This window comes from Lepidochelys kempii, chromosome 5, assembly GCF_965140285.1.
Source record: "Lepidochelys kempii isolate rLepKem1 chromosome 5, rLepKem1.hap1, whole genome shotgun sequence".
Taxonomy (NCBI): domain Eukaryota; kingdom Metazoa; phylum Chordata; order Testudines; family Cheloniidae; genus Lepidochelys; species Lepidochelys kempii.
The window spans coordinates 42,930,062-42,946,919 of NC_136384.1; the positions used below are offsets into that span (position 1 = coordinate 42,930,062).

The 16,858-nt window shown below is 44.1% G+C and overlaps 1 non-coding gene across 1 annotated transcript; it reads left to right on the forward strand.

The window, feature by feature from the left end:
* The first annotated feature begins 625 nt into the window (after window positions 1–625).
* LOC140912159 (U2 spliceosomal RNA) lies at window positions 626–816 on the forward strand. The gene has a single exon (XR_012159237.1). It is a non-coding gene; the product is annotated as a U2 spliceosomal RNA (small nuclear RNA).
* Window positions 817–16,858: the final 16,042 nt, after the last annotated feature.

The window sequence follows — 16,858 nt, forward strand, 5'->3', positions numbered from 1 at the left end:
TGTTGGTGCAAAGTGATAGGAAACCTGGGGGATCGTCTATAAATTCCTCCAGAATGGGAAGAATTGCTGCTCTGTCCCCCCCAGCCCAGGCAGAGGGAGGGCATGACTGAGGTGTAAAGCTGCACATAGGTAGGTATAATTTAGAGCAGTCTTAAGATTTTGCCAGTGGCTGGGATGGCACCCAGCTGTCCCAGGATTGGGAGCTCCAAAACATTCCTTTACACCTACTCTTTGTCTACCCCCAGTTGTATCGATCATATCACAGCCAGACTAAGGATCTGGCCCTAAACCTATTAATATTATCTATTTCAACTTAGTTTCCTCATCAGGATTCCTTCATCATCAGTCAGACTTTCCTTTCAGCAGCACTTTCCTTAAACAGCTGTGACTTAAAATGCAAAATGGGCATAATTATTATTTTTTTTTTAAATTAAACCTTTTTTATGTGCTCCTTCTTTACCAGTTACCAGTTTGGGGCAGGAGGGGTGAGGGTGCGGAGGAAGGAATGATTCAGATCTCTTTCCCAAATTGTGATACTTACATTAAGGATGATGTTTATGATAGGACCTTCCATGAACAAGCCTATTAATATTAATAAGACTTCTCTGAACTTTGAAGACCTAGAATACATATCTCCTCCTATCAGAAAATCATCTGCTAATATCCGTTCTTATTGGTTTACTATCTGATATGTCCTTTATTTGAGGACAGTATATTAAATTGATTTTTGAAACAGGGAGATGGAATAGGAGCTTGCTCTGTCCACCCCATGCATCGATCTGGTATTGCAGTGCCTCCAGGAACGGGGGAAAAAAAAAAGGAGCCCACCAGCGTAACCTCCTCCAACCTCTCATTAATTTTCAGCCCTCTTGATGTGTGAGTACATGAGCTATTTCAGTCTTTGACATTGGCCAGCTGAGCTGTGAATAGCTGGAAAAGAGAAGGGGGGGGGCGCATTCTTAAATACATTATTTGCCCGTCCTTCACTGCACCTCTCATCAACTTTTAACAGGTCTGTCTGCAGCACACTCTAATGTGTAGCAGATTTAGCCATAGGACACGTGATAGAGGGTGTCAGGCAAGAATATATCATATTTATTCATTTCATGATTTGTTTTCTTCTTTCTCTTAGATATTGCTAAGATCCTTTAGCATTGTTATGCTATGGCAATGGGTGCTATAGAAATCTGAAATAAAGAGAACATTTTAATTCCTCCCCTTGAAATTCAAGGGTGATGCTGAGGGTTATGTCCTTTTATTATTTTTCTTCCTCCTCAACCTCTCAAGTTAGTGGAGTGGGAGATTTGGGGATGGAAATCAATAACTTACTTGGAAATAAGTTACAAATACCACAATTATCTCAGCCAACCAACCCCGTCACCTGGTGTCCTCACCATCTCTTTCTGGCAGCATTTTATCCCTTCCCTCACACACAGGCCTTTTGTTACTTTACCCTCCAGACTTTGCACATTTGAGATCATGCTTATCTAAAATTAGAAGTCCTCTCTTCTAAACAAGCCTACTTGGGACCTGATTTTTAGAAATGCTGAGTATCCACAAATCCTACAGGTGCTCCCCATCTCTGAAAATCAGGCTCTTGAGCCTGAATCCACAAAGGGACTTATATGTTGTGGTTCTGAGTGTCACAACCTCTAATTCGTAGGTGCCTGGAACATCACAGGAACAACTCTGCCATCCACAAAGCCCCAGTTAGGCTCCCTGTACAACAAATGGGAAGAGAGAGGCACCTAAGAATGCGATCCCCAAAAGCCAACCCGCTGGGCAAGGAGCCACCTAAGCTAGCCACCGGAAGATGCCGGAGAGGTGTGTGTCCTAAGCTCCTCCCTGTTTCTGAAGATAGATGCCTGCCTCCACCCTGGATATAGGCACCTAATTCAGGGCTAGCCTACACTAGAATCGCTACAGCAGCGCAGCTGCACTGGTGTAGCTGGCTGCTGTTGTGCTGCTAGTACTCCACCTCCCCAAGCGGCGGTAGCTATGTTGGTGGGGGAGCTTCTCCTGCTGATATAGCTCTGTCCACACTGGCACTTAGGTCGGTGTAACTTACGTCACCCAGGGGGTGGTTTAAATTATACTGAAGTAAGCACTAGTGTGTACAAGCCCTCAGTTAGTGATCCACAACTGGGAAACCCTCTCCTGGAGTCAGGCAGCTTAGGTGCCTAAGTTGTTTGTTGAAAGGATGAATTAGGCACCTGCCTTGTTCTACACAAAACTGGGGATGATGGGGATACCTCTTGTCTAACTTTTAGCCCAGTGGTAAATGCACTCCCCCAGGATATGGGAGACCCAGGTTCAATTCCCCCCTCAGGCAAAGGGGGAGACAATATTTGAACAGGTGTCTCCCACCTCTCAGGATGATACGTAAACACTGAGGTATGGGATCTTCTCATATGGGGCTGCTTCAGTCTCTCCTGTTGAAGCTGTTCCACAGTAGGAGGGAAAATGCACTGCCTATGAGGCCTGGTGCCACAAGGGATAATGGGTGAAGAAGTCTATGGCTGCTTTGCCCATTGTAGTTATTCATATAGCTCTATTGGTGTGGCATAGAGCTTCTCTCTCTCACTCCTGCTGCTGCCTCTGGCACCAGTCATGCTCTTGGTGAGGAGTGGGAGGAGCAGCAGGGATATGGCTGGTCCCTACATTTCCTTGTTGCTGCTGCCTACTTATGGTTTCTTTAAATGGAAAGAATTGGGGGGCAGGGGGAATCCTTTGGGGAGTCAAATTTTAAACAATCCAGAAGTGCTCCCTTGACCCAATGGCTCCCCTAGTTCACAGGGAGGAGCTGGCTTTGAGAACAGTGCATATCAGTGCATGTTATGCCCGAGAGCAAACTTCTCTGACAGTTCCTGTGGTATTCACTAACTCACTCCAGCTGAGCATGGCCACAATTCCCTCATGTCTGGGTTCCTTGGTAATCCCTGCACAGAGTACTCTCAGCTGTGGCCATTCTCGCTGCTCAAGCCAGGAAGTGGTCTTAACCCTCTCCCTTCCAGCCATAGGTCTGGGGTCTGCACACTAGATCACAGTGTGCTATTAGAGCTGTTTTGAATTCTTCAGATGCAACCAGTGATGCCTTGATACCCATTTGAATCTTTGTTTCAGTTTTAAGGTACAGTAGAAAGGAGTGTGTGTATCTCTAGGGCTCAGCAAGGTCATAAGAGTACTGTGAGGTCTGGGGAACTCTCTATTGAAAGAGCTGCAGCCAAGGAAGGCAATTTTATATCTTGCCTAGCAGCAGTAGGGGTGATTCTCGTTGTTATTCCAGGAACTATCCCCTCTAGAAGAGGTGTTTTTCTTCTTTCCCTCTGCCATTTCTTCTTCCCCTTCATTTTGTTTCCTGCCCCTTATACGTCTTCACATCTCACCTCTTTCTTTATATACAAGAGCAAATGTGGCTGTCCCTCAGCTGAGAATAAACTCAAGAGGAAGGTGCCACTGCTGCTCCAGCATTGAGGCTCACTTTGACCCTTTTCTCACTCACTGGCTGTTCAGGGATGCTTCACGCTGTGGCATGTCCTCCTCTCAATGTTTGAGGAGATATGGAAATATTTCAGCTGTACAGCCAGATCAATCATAGATTGACCATCGATAAACCATTCTGATTTGAAGCAGAATTTATTTAAATTTTCAATTTGTAAAATGCAGCCATCATTAATAAAACACTACATAAAATTTCAGTAGGCATCATCTGAAAAAGTGACAGCATCAGAAACTCATGTGCAATTGCTTTATTTATGGACAGCTAGGAAAATGTTCAGAGGTCTGAGTCTGTCACACAAAATTCAAAGCACAAACAAAAACAAATCCCCTGCAGGATTAGGCAAATACAAGTGGTTGTCACTTAGTGGGGAATCACTGCTTTTCTTCTGAAGAGACATCTGCTTTTTTTTCTGTTTATGGGGCCATGTAGTACAGTGTACAGGGCACTAGACATGGGCGTGCGAGACTCGGGTTCAATTGTTGCTTCTGCCACGTAACTGCTATGTGACCTTGGGCAAGTCACTTCTCTCTGTGCCCTCCCCCGCCCCCTTTCATTTGTCTTCTCTGTTTAGGGTGTGCCTATACTGCAGACAGTAGGTGTGATGGTAGCATATGTAGGTGCACCCCAGCTAGCTTGGATCACAGCTTGATCAAAGTTAACTCAGGTATGGCTACCCATGCTGCAATCTCACCTCCCAGCTGTGGTATCGACATACCCTAAGGGTAGGGCTACGTTGCAGGTTGGAGGTATAAGTTTTGGGTAGATGTACGCATGCTAGCTTTGATCTGCAGGGTTGACAAGTGAGTCAATGTACCTAAGGTTTTAGATGAGATTGTACTCAGGCAGCTAGCCTGTGCCACAACAGCTACACTGCTCTTTTTAGTTCGCTAGCTCAATCAAAGCTAGTGTATACAGCCACCCAAGCTAGAAATGACATCTCCAGCTGCATTCTAGATGTATCCTTTGATTGTAAGGCCTTTCGGGTAGGGAGTGTCTTTTTCCATGTGTTTGCACAGTGCCTAGCACAATGGGCCCTGATCTCTTTTGGGGCTATAATAAATAATAATAGTAATTGTCTTTGTGAGAAGAAACACCAAGTTGAGATTCAGGCCACATTCATATGGTTTGATCTATTGCTATCCATCACTAAACACAGGGGTCCACCCTTGAGTTTTTGGGGAATGGTTTCTTGCATAGAACATTTCCTTCTGTGCTATATTTTTAATGCACTCTTTCGTCTAATTTTTAGGAACCAAGAATTTTAGTGAGTGCACTGAAAGCCTGTTTGACACATGATTAATTATGACAATTTGAATGTCAAACTTTGTAAGCAATTTCACTGCTTATAGACTAGTTTTATCAGAAGAAGTCACTTACAAAAGCTAGGGATTGGAGGTGGAGCTGGGCATTGTAGCTACAGCTGGAGTACCCCATTTTTGTTTTATCTTTTTAAAATTGTTCAGCTGTGTAGAATGTAGGCAAGAAAAGCAAAAAACAAACAGTCCCCTACCCTCTCTCCAGCTAGGGACTTAATTGTCATTTGCATAGATGGTGTATGTAAGCTTAACATATTTTTCTGCAAGAGGAACATGACATTACAGCAGATTTCCCAAAAGTGCAGACTTCACTTACTAAAATCTGTCAATGGTAAAGGTTACAAGAAAGCATCTGGACGTTTAAGTGCTCAAAATGGATTCATCCTACAGCCCTGAGTACTGACTATATAGATGGAAGGGGGACTATGTATCAGCTCTAAAGTTGGCTGATCCATGAGTTTTGCTTGCAAGAGCAAGGCATTTAAGGAACAGTAGTGAGATGTGTTATTTACACATGCTAGTGGTGGGTGAGATTTTCAAGATCCACTAATCAGTTTTCACTGCTTGTCACTATTTTACAGCTCTTCTTTTCCCCAGAGCATTTGGGATAGAATTGTACTGCAGATCTGACCTGGTACAGTACACTCAGGAAGAAAGTCTTGGATATTAAGGGCTGGGGAGCCTAGCTGTCTGGAACCATTCAGAAGATGAGCAGTAACTTTCTCACTAATTGACCATTCCATTCTAAGTGCACGTTTTCATTTGCTTGATCTAATCTCCCAGTCAGATGTGAAACTACAGATGGGTTACTAGTATGTTACACTCTGCTAATGTACAGGAAATGTACGATAAATCTACACTTACGTTTCAGCCCAAGGACTTGTTTAAGCAGACAAGTGGGACACAGTATCACCTCAATGTATTTGGGCAGCTCAGTGATTTCTTTGACATGTTCTGACCTGCTGTCTTTCTTATATGGACTCTCAACAGGTGCAGTGACAGCATGTTGTGGATATAAGCTGAGAACACAATGGAAAGAGAAACCAGAATGCTGGCTTTTTATACAAATGATAGTTTCTATATTTAGAGTTTCTTGTACATATTCTAAAGTTGTGTAGCTCTTCAGACATTTTTCAGGTTTTTCCCTGTCCTCGGTTGAAGTTTTTCTCAAGGATTTTTTTTTCTGGCCAAATGTGATTTGCAGGTGTTTGCTGACATGAACCCTGGTAGTGACCTACCTAATAAAGAGCTCTTTTTACTGAGAGCTGACTCAGGTTATCAGCAGTGTGTCTCAGTTGATACATAGCCTTTGATGAAGATAAAGTGGTTTGGTCTGCAATGTTATTAGTGCCACTGGTAACATGGGTGATAGTGCTACATCTCTTGGCACTTACAAGTGAAACAAAGTGTTATGCCCTTCACTTGTGACTGTGAGGACAATGAGACTTGAAATGGCACTTGGAGCCAGAATTGGTTCTGATGTCAGTGCTAAGTAATTAATTGGAGTTGATCTTGTATAGAAAGTTGAAAAATGCTTCGATGTTGATTTAAAACTGCGTTCCTTGCAACTTTTTTATGCAGGTGCCTGAAGATTCTTGCTGTGGCTAGTAACGCAGGAGCCTGAAACTCTGTTACGAGAGACAGTAATACAGAAGCCAGTTTTGTGACCCAAATCTTTAATACTTTGATACCTTTTAGGTGTCAAAAGTATAATTCTATTAAATATTGGGTAAAATACTGAGATGGGATTGTGAATAGAATGATTACAAGCAAAACTAGATTGTGAACTTTTCATATGGTGTCAGAGGTGGGAGAACTTTGGCAGAGATTTTCAGTAACAAAATGAAATCTTATAAGAGTGTAACTTGGAGCAGATACCAGTAGAAGTATATTATTTCCTGGTTGCACTAGTAGAGATGCAGAAAATGTCACTGTCATGAAAACCGAAGAAGCCAGATGTCTGGGACCCTGATTTTGGGGGTTAAAAGACTAGCTCCAGGGGGCTTGATCTGATTGATCAGTAAGTGGAGCCTTTTGGGGACAGGTAAAGATGCCTGTAAGATACCAGCACCTGCCAGTCTATAGAGCCACTGGATTTTAGTGCCCACAGGTCAGCCTCAGATAGTACTAGCTACATTTTAAATGTAACTGGGAAAAGGCTTTAGTTTAGCTTTGTGTGTCTAGTCCTACTAGGAGTTCATCTGAACATTATGTACTGAAATAAGAGTCTCCAAGACCTACCACAGAAAGACCCAACTTTAGATGTGACAAGTCATTTTGGGTGCCTCAATTTTTAGCTGCCCAACTTTAGACATCTCTAGTGGGACTGAATTTCAAAAAGTGCTCAGCACCTGTCCTCTGAAAAATCAGGCCTTGTTGCGGTGTCTTAAGTTGGGCACCTAAATGACTGGTCACTTCTGAAAATTTAGGACTGTGAAAGGATGTCATCCCGGTCCTGTCTCTTCTCTAGCCACACACTGCTCAGAGAGACCTTCTTCTGGTCAAACACCATGTGCAATTTATTTACAGTCTTCTCCCCACACCTTTACAAATTTGTGCAGCTCTGTCTTGGCTGCAGCAAACACTGCTTAGCTCACTCAGCCAAGATGAGAAGAGACAGAAGGTGTCTTCTCACTGAGAGATCTCTCCTGGCTCTGATTCTCCAGAGCCTGCCAGTCTCTCCCTCTTTTCTCCCCCCGCCCCTTCGCATCTTTCTGTGCCTTTCTACTTTCTGGGCTAATGAGCCTTGTGGTCAGTGGTGCAAGTGGAATCCATTTCTTACTGGTACAGGCTGGGGGGCCATGAGGGACATGTGACCTCCTCATGTGACCCTCCATGTGACTCCTCCCCTCCCCGCTCCCAGCCCAGGGCCCCCATGATCCACCCCCCTTACCTCGGGTGTGGGAGGCTCTGTCTTCTTCCCACTGCACCTTCAGAACCGCAGCAGCGAAAGGAGTAGGACGTGGGGCTGCTGGGTGACCCCAGGCCCGCAGCTGTTCTGGCACAGCTCCACTGCTCCCAGCCCTTCCGCACAGGGTCCCCTTCATCTGTACAGCAGCCCCACCGAAGGACAGAACTTCTTACAGTGAATTACAGTGTCCATTAAAGGGTGAGGGGGATGATGCTATGGAGAGCCAGATGTAGTTCAGCTAAAAGACATGTCTAGACGTGCTTTAACAATGCATAGGATTGATTGTCTAGAATTTCCCCGCTATTGTTGTTCTGGACCTCTCCTAAACCACGTAAATTGCAACAGGTTGTTGAGTATGGACCATGGTTCACTAGGAATGTGTGAGACCACCCAACATTTTTTCTTGTGATGAGGCTAGTCAGAGCCTTGTTCACAATGTAAGGCTGGTGTATGAAAACACAGCAGTACTAACCATCTGCTTTTACTGTGCGAAGTTTCAAGTTTTGCTGTTAAAAACCAAAACAAAAACTTGTTAAAGTGAAAATACAGAATTTTGCAAATCTGTTGTAATGTGACATTTTTACCCATTAAAACTGAATTTTGACAGCATTCCATATATTTTACAAATTTCTTAGCAATTAAGGCCCTTCATAATTCTGTCCCTCCCAATTTACCCACCCTTGCTCCCATTCATGTCCTGTTGGTTTAGTTTATTCCACAAGTGTGTCCTCCCTATACGTGGAATGCCCCCCATTAGCTAGTCCACAAGGCCACTGTACCCTTTTTGATTCAAGTCCCTTCGGAAGACCAGCTTCCAGCTATACCTAGAAGAAACCCACCAACTGATTATGGCAAGACTGTGGGATACTTGGGGACAGTCTATCTTTATTAAAAATATATAATACTAGAGCATGGCTCATCACCATTTGTCCATTATGCTTATGTATTGTACCTTTTTCTCTTCCCCCTTTTAAGAGGGTAAACTCCTCAAGACTGATTTTTACCTTCTTTTTTTGTCTGGACAGTGCCTAGCACATTGTGGATGCTACTGGAAACAAATCATGAAAAATAAAATAATGTAGTTAGGCTTAAATCTCCCTTGCCAATTCCATAAACAGGCCATTAGACTTCAACTAGACTTCAGTTGCAACTGATTCATTGGACCAGATTACAACAGAAGTTAATTTGTAGCGTAGCCAGGACTTGTGTAGGAGTGGATTTAACTATGTTCTCTAGCCAGCCTGGTCCAAGGCTTTAGCTTGAGCAGGGTTATAGTCATGTCAACAGGACAAATTGGAACTGTGTTGGAACCAGGTGCTTTAGATCTCCACATATAATCAAGGTTAGACCCCTCACATATTCTGAACAGTGCCTGTGCCAAAGACTGAAGCACCACAAGTACCTTGAAGCATACAGGCAGCAGTAGCCCTACAATCTCAAGGAATTTTGGAGTACTACTGCCAAAGTTCCTTCCCCACTCTGAACTCTAGGGTACAGATGTGGGGACCTGCATGAAAGACCCCCTAAGCTTATTCTTACCAGCTTAGGTTAAAAACTTCCTCAAGGTACAAACTTTGCCTTGTCCTTGAACCCTATGCTGCCACCACCAGGCGTGTTAAACAAAGAACAGGGAAAGAGCCCACTTGGAGACGTCTTCCCCCCAAAATATCCCCCAAGCCCTACACCCCCTTTCCTGGTGAAGGCTTGATAAAAATCCTCACCAATTTGCATAGGTGAACACAGACCCAAACCTTTGGATCTTAAAAACAATGAAAAATCAATCAGGTGGGTGAAATTCCGTGGCCTGCGTTGTGCAGGAGGTCAGACTAGATGGTCCCCTCATAATGGTCCCTTCTGACCTAAATATCTATGAATCTATGTATCTGGAAGCAGAGGGATAGCTCAGTGGTTTGAGCATTGGCCTGCTAAACTCAGGGTTGTGAGTTCAATCCTTGAGGGGGCCATTTAGGGATCTGGGGCAAAAATTGGGGAGTGGTCCTGCTTTGAGCAGGGGGTTGGACTAGATGATCTCTTGAGGTCCCTTCCAACCCTGATATTCTATGATCTATGAGGTTCTTAAAAGAAGAATTTTAATTAAAGTAAAAGTAAAAGAATCACCTCTGTAAAATCAGGATGGTAAATACCTTACAGGGTAATCAGATTCAAAACATAGAGAATCCCTCTAGGCAAAACCTTAAGTTACAAAAAGACACAAAAACAGGAATATACATTGCCTCCAGCACAGCTATTTTACCAGCCATTAAACAAAATAAATCTAATGCTAGATTACTTACTAACCTTTTACAGGAGTTCTGAGCTGCATTCCTGTCTGTTCACAGCAAAAGCATCACCCAGACAGACAGAGAGCCTTTGTTCCCGCCCCTCCAGCTTTGAAACTTGTCTCCTCATTGGTCATTTTGGTCAGGTGCCAGCAAGGTTATCTTAGCTTCTTAACCCTTTACAGGTGAAAGGGTTTTGCTTCTGGCCAGGAGGGATTTTATAGTTCTGTATACAGAAAGATGGTTACCCTTCCCTTTATGACAGGTTTTAGAGTAGCAGCCGTGTTAGTCTGTATTCGCAAAAAGAAAAGGAGGACTTGTGGCACCTTAGAGACTAACCAATTTATTTGAGCATAAGCTTTCGTGAGCTACAGCTCACTTCATCGGAGTGAATATTTATGATAACTACAGTCTTCAGCTTCCCTTCTGGATGAGAGACCGTAAGAGTTGGCAGGTTAGGCCCCCTAGCTGTAGGAAAGGATTAGCAATTTGTGAATGCTTTAAAACTATTTGGCAGGATTTGAGCTAACCCAGCTTTACATTCCACAATGAAACAATGGGGCTGATCCTCCAGTGCCTTGCATCTTGTGTAGTCAGCTATGCATAGCCATTGTAGCTGCTCAGATAATGTGCTGAGGAGGGCCATTTAAGTACTTAGATACATTCGTTTACATGCAAAAAGTGGTGGAAAATGCTTCCATTCTGATACTCAGTGGTGAAAATGACTGCACAAGAAATAGAGAATCAGCTATTATCTCTGATTACAGCAGATAACTTGAAATCAAGCTTCCTGAGCTATATTCCCAGGCACTGCCACCAATTTGCTGTGTGATCTTCAGTAAGTGAATTAGCCTGTCAGTGACTCAGTTTACCCATTTGTAAAATGGAACAATAAAAAATATAATCTACTAAAGAAGTACCTAAACTCTCCAGTTCCACTATTAATAAAATAGAGTAAAATCAAAGCTTTGACATTTGACTATAATTACTGCCGCGGTGTTATATTTTTAAAAGCTTTTGAAATTCTCACATCAAACACAATGTTCTCTGAACCACAGTAAAAGAAATTATCTACTTTCTCTGAGCCAAACAATGTACAGTTAAAATCTATCAAGCATATGTATGTTCAGAGAAAAATACTTCACACAGACTAATTAAAAAAAACCTGAAGCCCCACAATCTGCACAATTGAAAGATACCCCAGTGGCATCATAGGACATGCTCTTTCTTTTTCTTTTCCTGTCAGTCGCTAATGCTGAAAATGAGAGTTAAGTTACATGTCAAAGTTGTCAGATGATTTAAAATAAAAAAAAAAATCCACAGCATGTGTTTTGTCAGGAAATGAAGGGCAAAAATGCTCAGTTAGGACCAAATCTTGAGGTCTTTCCTCTGGTAAACACCCATTCAGTTCAGGGGTAAGAGTAAAAACTGCATAAAGGCTTCAGAATTTTCCCCCCTAACCCTGTTTAACGCTTTAATGTTTACTGGAATAAATGGTAATCAAACAAAACAGCTGGAACATGGTGTGACTGGCTGTGAAGGAAGCTTCTCCCATAGTCTAGCAGTCGCAAACTAAAAATGTCTGTCAACCTTACTGGGTAAAGCACCAATAATTAGGAATCAACAGAAGCTTGAGGACAGGTTTTATTAAAATCAAGGCAGTGGGGTAGATCAAAGAAGCCTGATGCTCTGGAAGTAGGGAAGGGTTCTTTATAATGTGCATGATTTTCGTGGTACAGAGGAAAGACGGTTTCCCTTTCCAAAGTGAAGCAAGCATTAAAAAAACCCATGCCCTTTAAGTTTTAAGTGCCCAAACATCCTGCGGATTACATAATTTTAAAGTAGATTAACATGAAGCATTACGGATCCTTTGTGGGAATATTTCTGCTTCTTCACAAAACACTGTCAAATCTAGAATGTGTTTTCAACCTAGGAGAAATGAACATGGTTTTTCCTGGCCCTGAGTGTAAAGGAAAGTTTTAAATTGAAAGAGTCTAGTCATAGTTCAGGGTTGATGAAAGGTGCCTTGTCCAGATGAGGCGTTTGAGAAGGGGCGGAATTGCATTTATTTTAGGAAAGGACTAAGGATAGCCCTCTGAGCTATGGGAAATCTGGTGATGCGGTCTCATGGGAATGGCCCTTAAGTTTGGTAAGGGTAAGAGACAGGCAGAGGCCAGCTTTGGGACATACGTTGTTGTTCTTCTGCTCTTACAGGAGGTCTCACTGAAGGAACAAGAAGAATGCCAAACAGAGGCCCTATCCCTCAGTTTTTCAGAGCCCAGGAAACTGGGAGGAAGACTCTTACTATATACAATTTTGTTATAAATGAGATGCCCAAGCTTGCCTATGTTACCAAGGCCTGGCTTGTGGTATATAACAGCATGCTGCTCCTCTAGTTCGTTCCCGGATCTGACTGAGCTCCTGTTGGATCAGACTCTTGAGCAAGAGACTTAGTGTTCTGGATAATTTTGTTGTCCATGTCAATGATAACTTGTTATGTTTGGTATGATAACTTGGTATGTTTGCTTGAAGACACGTTGCCTCCATGACAAACACCACTCTGTTAGGCAGTTTTTAGCTTGATGCATATTGGCAAGCACACTTTGCAGCATATTTTAGAATGGGAGTGGATATTGGAGGAATAAAATAACATCTTTTTCATGGTTATCACTTACTCCAGGGTCTTGTTAGGGTCTCCTCCTATCATGCTGAGACAGAGGATCTTTTTAAACAATGCACCCTAGGAACTGATGACATTTTCCTGTGTTCCAGAATTTTGAGGGATTATGCTGCTCAGTCACTGAGCCACTCAGCTGACATTTTAGTAGAATACTCTGACAGCACTCTATCCACAAACATTGACAGACCGCCACACAAATCCCTCAGCTCCACATAGGCCATCATGGTTTCCTTGTGATTGATGAAGGAAGGGGTTACAGCATCCGTGGTGGAAAGCTCATGAAATTAGATTAATTGCAGCATAGAGCAGTTTTACTCTCCTGTGCAGTGGCAGTGAAAAAGGTGAAAAAGTTTCCCCAACAGTGATTTTTCTGTTGATCAAAAGCCTTACAGTTATTTTTAAGTCATGAGACAGGGAGTGGGAGGAAATACACTTTAAGCTGTTGTAGAAAAATAAATCTACCCAGATTTTTTGAACAGTGCTACAGCAAGAAAAAATGAAGTTTGAAACACAGGGCCTGATTTTACAAACACACACGTGAGTAACTTGACTCACATGCGGAGAGTCCTGTTAGAGTTCAGGTGGACTTCTCACATAAGTTACCTGTGTAAATGTTTTCAGGATCCAGTTTTTGCCATGTACAAGGACTAAAATCCTTAAAAGAAGTATATGCTTTACTGGATTTGAAAATAAAATCTTTCTGATTTAACAATTATGTGACTGTTTGGAAATTACATATGAAGCACATGCAATGGAAAATTTCATTAAGTCTGCCGCTGCATATTTGACCAGTTGGCCAAGGGAGCTCAGATGTTCAACACGTCTGAAAATCAGGTCATGTATTTAAATGCCTAGGTATGGATTTAGGTATCTCTCTTGAGACATCTGTGTACTTGTGGCACCTTAGAGACTAACAAATTTAGTTGAGCATAAGCTTTCGAGAGCTACAGCTCACTTCATCGGATGCATCGGATGCATCCGATGAAGTGAGCTGTAGCTCTCGAAAGCTTATGCTCAACTAAATTTGTTAGTCTCTAAGGTGCCACGGATGCATCCGATGAAGTGAGCTGTAGCTCTCGAAAGCTTATGCTCAACTAAATTTGTTAGTCTCTAAGGTGCCACAAGTACTCCTTTTCTTTTTGCGAATACAGACTAACACGGCTGCTACTCTGAAACACAGAGTTACTGGGACTTGTGAGAGGGTGTTCACCCCGTACCAGTCATGACAGTGTTAAGGTTAGAATTGCCAAGTTTTGTTGGACATATTCCTGGAGATTTCATCACATGACATAATCTTTAATTCCTGGAGACTCCAGGACAATCCTGGCAGGCTGGCAACCCTAGTTAAGGTGGCGCAAAAGGAGGCAATTAACCTCATAGACTGCACTTGGGGGGAGAGTCAGGCTTGACTAATAAGCAGTAACTGAAGATGAAGCCTAGCTGGGGAGAAGCAGGCTTGACTTGTCTGAAGCCAGGAAGTTGAGAGCAGAAGGGGGCTAAAAGTTCTGTGAATCTCATGCCATGTAAGTATTATGACGCTACTGTGTGTGCTGCAGGTAGCAACTGGAGAAATTCATATAAATTTAAGGATGAAATCGTTAGATTTAGTCTTTTGGGATTACATTTAATTGGTGAAGTCAATTGAATTTTGGGTGAATAAGGAATGCAGGATCAAGCCCTTACTTTTTATATTTGCTAATATATACTGTAAAACATACAATGCAACCAAGTTAATGTTACAGCTGGAATCACTGGTCTAGATTGAGCATAGGTGGAGATGAGGGGCAAACTGGCTTTGTGATGGGCTTAAATTCTCCCTGAGTCGGGGGCGCCGGAATAGGAGGGACCACGGGGCCATGGTCCTCCCACTTTTTAAGTGGATGAGACTGGCCTGTCTACTTTTTGACATGGGCCCCAGCCCCCCTCCTCTTTCCCATGAGGCTCTGCCCTCGGGGCGAGGCTGGCAACTGGCGCCCAGCTGGGGACACCAGGTAGCTGTGGGGCACTGCACTGCAGACTCTCCACTTGCTGGGGGGCCAAGAGCAGCCCCTGGCCCATGTCCCTGCCCAGGGCAGGTGGGGTTCACAGTTGCCCATGTGGCTCTTACCATGGCTGGGCTGCGGCCCCCCAGCTGGAGCTGGGTCGGGGCAAGACTCACACGGGCAGCTGTGAGGAGCCGCAGACTCTCCTGCTCTGGGCAGAGGGCCCGCACGGTGGGGACACAGGCCAGGGCCTGCTCTCAGCCTCCCACCCCCGCCCTGGGCAGGTGGAGGGTCCAGGGCTCCCGGCCTTTCCGGTTTCTGGCTTGGCCAGGGGCAGGGCCTCAGGTGGAAGAAGTGGGGCCGTGGAGGGCCCTTGCCCCCCTCCCCCGCTTTTGTGAAGGCTTTGCTGCCCCTGTCCTGAATATTTTCTAGAGCACCAGGGCTCGGGGCTTCTGCCCTGCAGGGAGGTACCAGGTCTCCCATGGGTTTGAAAATATACCTCTACCCTGATATAATGCGACCTGATATAACACAAATTTGGATATAATGCGGTAAAGCAGCACTTTGGGGGACAGGGCTGCACGCTTCAGTTGATCAGCATGTATGGCTCTGACATGCTGCTCTGAGTGGCATGTTAAGGGTGCCGGGCCGAGGGGTTGGATAAGGGGCAGAGGGTCTCGGGGGTCAGGGGACAGGGAGCAGGGGGGTTGGATGGTTTGGAGGTTCTGGGGGCGGGGTGGTCAGGGGATGGGGATGTTGGATAGGGCATGGGAGTCCCGGGGGGCCTGTCAGGGGGTGGGGGTGTGGATAGGGGTCGGGGCAGTCAGGGGATAGGGAACAGGGGGGTTGGGTAGGGGGTGGGATCTTGGGGGTGATTAGGGACGGAAGGGGGTCTCTGGAGGTCAGGGGACAGGGAGCTGGGGGGCTTAGATGGGGGTGGGATTTTGGGAGGGGTGGTTAGCGGCGGGGGGTATCTGGAGGGGGTAGTCAGGGGACAAGGAGCAGGGGGTTGGATGGGTTGGGAGTTCTGAGGGGTCAGTCAGGGGGTGGGAAGTGACTACTAATAATGGAAATGCTTGAGGCCAAAGCAACTTCGATATGACGCAGTTTCACCTATAACGCAGTAAGATTTTTTTGGCTCCCAAGGACCGCATTTTTCGGGGTAGAGGTGTATTTACTGGATCTCCACTCCGGATGGCTCTGGCTGAATGTAAGCCCTGCCTTTGTGGTCCCCAGTCCTAGGGCTGGCTGGGCACTGCTCTGAGTTTCACGCAGCTACGCATGGTCCCAAAGAGCTGTTTCTACTGTGGAGTATTGATAGAGTGTAGTAACATTCTGGGCAATATCCTCTGCGAGAGGTGTACATTGTACATCACCCAGGGATTCCTCCTATAGAGGATTCTGACTCAGTAGCCTGATGGTTAGGGCACACCTGGAATGTGGAATCAGGTAAAGCAGGGACTTTAACCTAGGTTTCCCAAATCCCTGGTGAGTTATCTCACCACTAGTTTATGCTATTCTGGGAAGGGGGTGCTCCTCTCATGCATGTGAACAGTTGCATTTTCATTCTGATATGGAGCAAAAAGATGTCAAAATCTCAAACAAATTTCACAAAACAAATTCCTATTTTCCAGACAGCCCTATCTCTAACCTGCATTTTGAATACATGCTCTTAGCTTGTTAAAATAATGTTACAACATTTGCAACTATTAACAATCAGCCAAATAAACTTATCTATATGAAAACATCCTTTCCTGCAACCTCCAAACAATGAGGAGGAGAAAACAAGTCTTCCAGTGGTAAAGGGTGCAGTTTCAAGAAAATTTCTGTAAACGGTTTTAAATTCAGGTATAGTAAAAATGTCTAGCAAAAATACAAGGAACGGTTATTTAGTCCTTTTCTCTGCCACATTAGTCATAGCACTTTACTTCTATAGTGCTTTGGGAATTATTTGATTTTTTTTTTTAATGCTGCATTTACCCAAGCCAATGAACTCCAGATGTTTTTTTGTACACTCAATTTACATTTGCACACGTTAAATCCCATTTTGGTAATTAGCTATGGATAGTCAGGTTTACACTTCTCAAATTGCTTTGAATGCCACACTACTTAAACTGCTTTGGATATGTTTAAGTGCTTTGCAAATTGGGGCCCCAGGGTGCAATACCTATAATTTCTCAAAATGCCT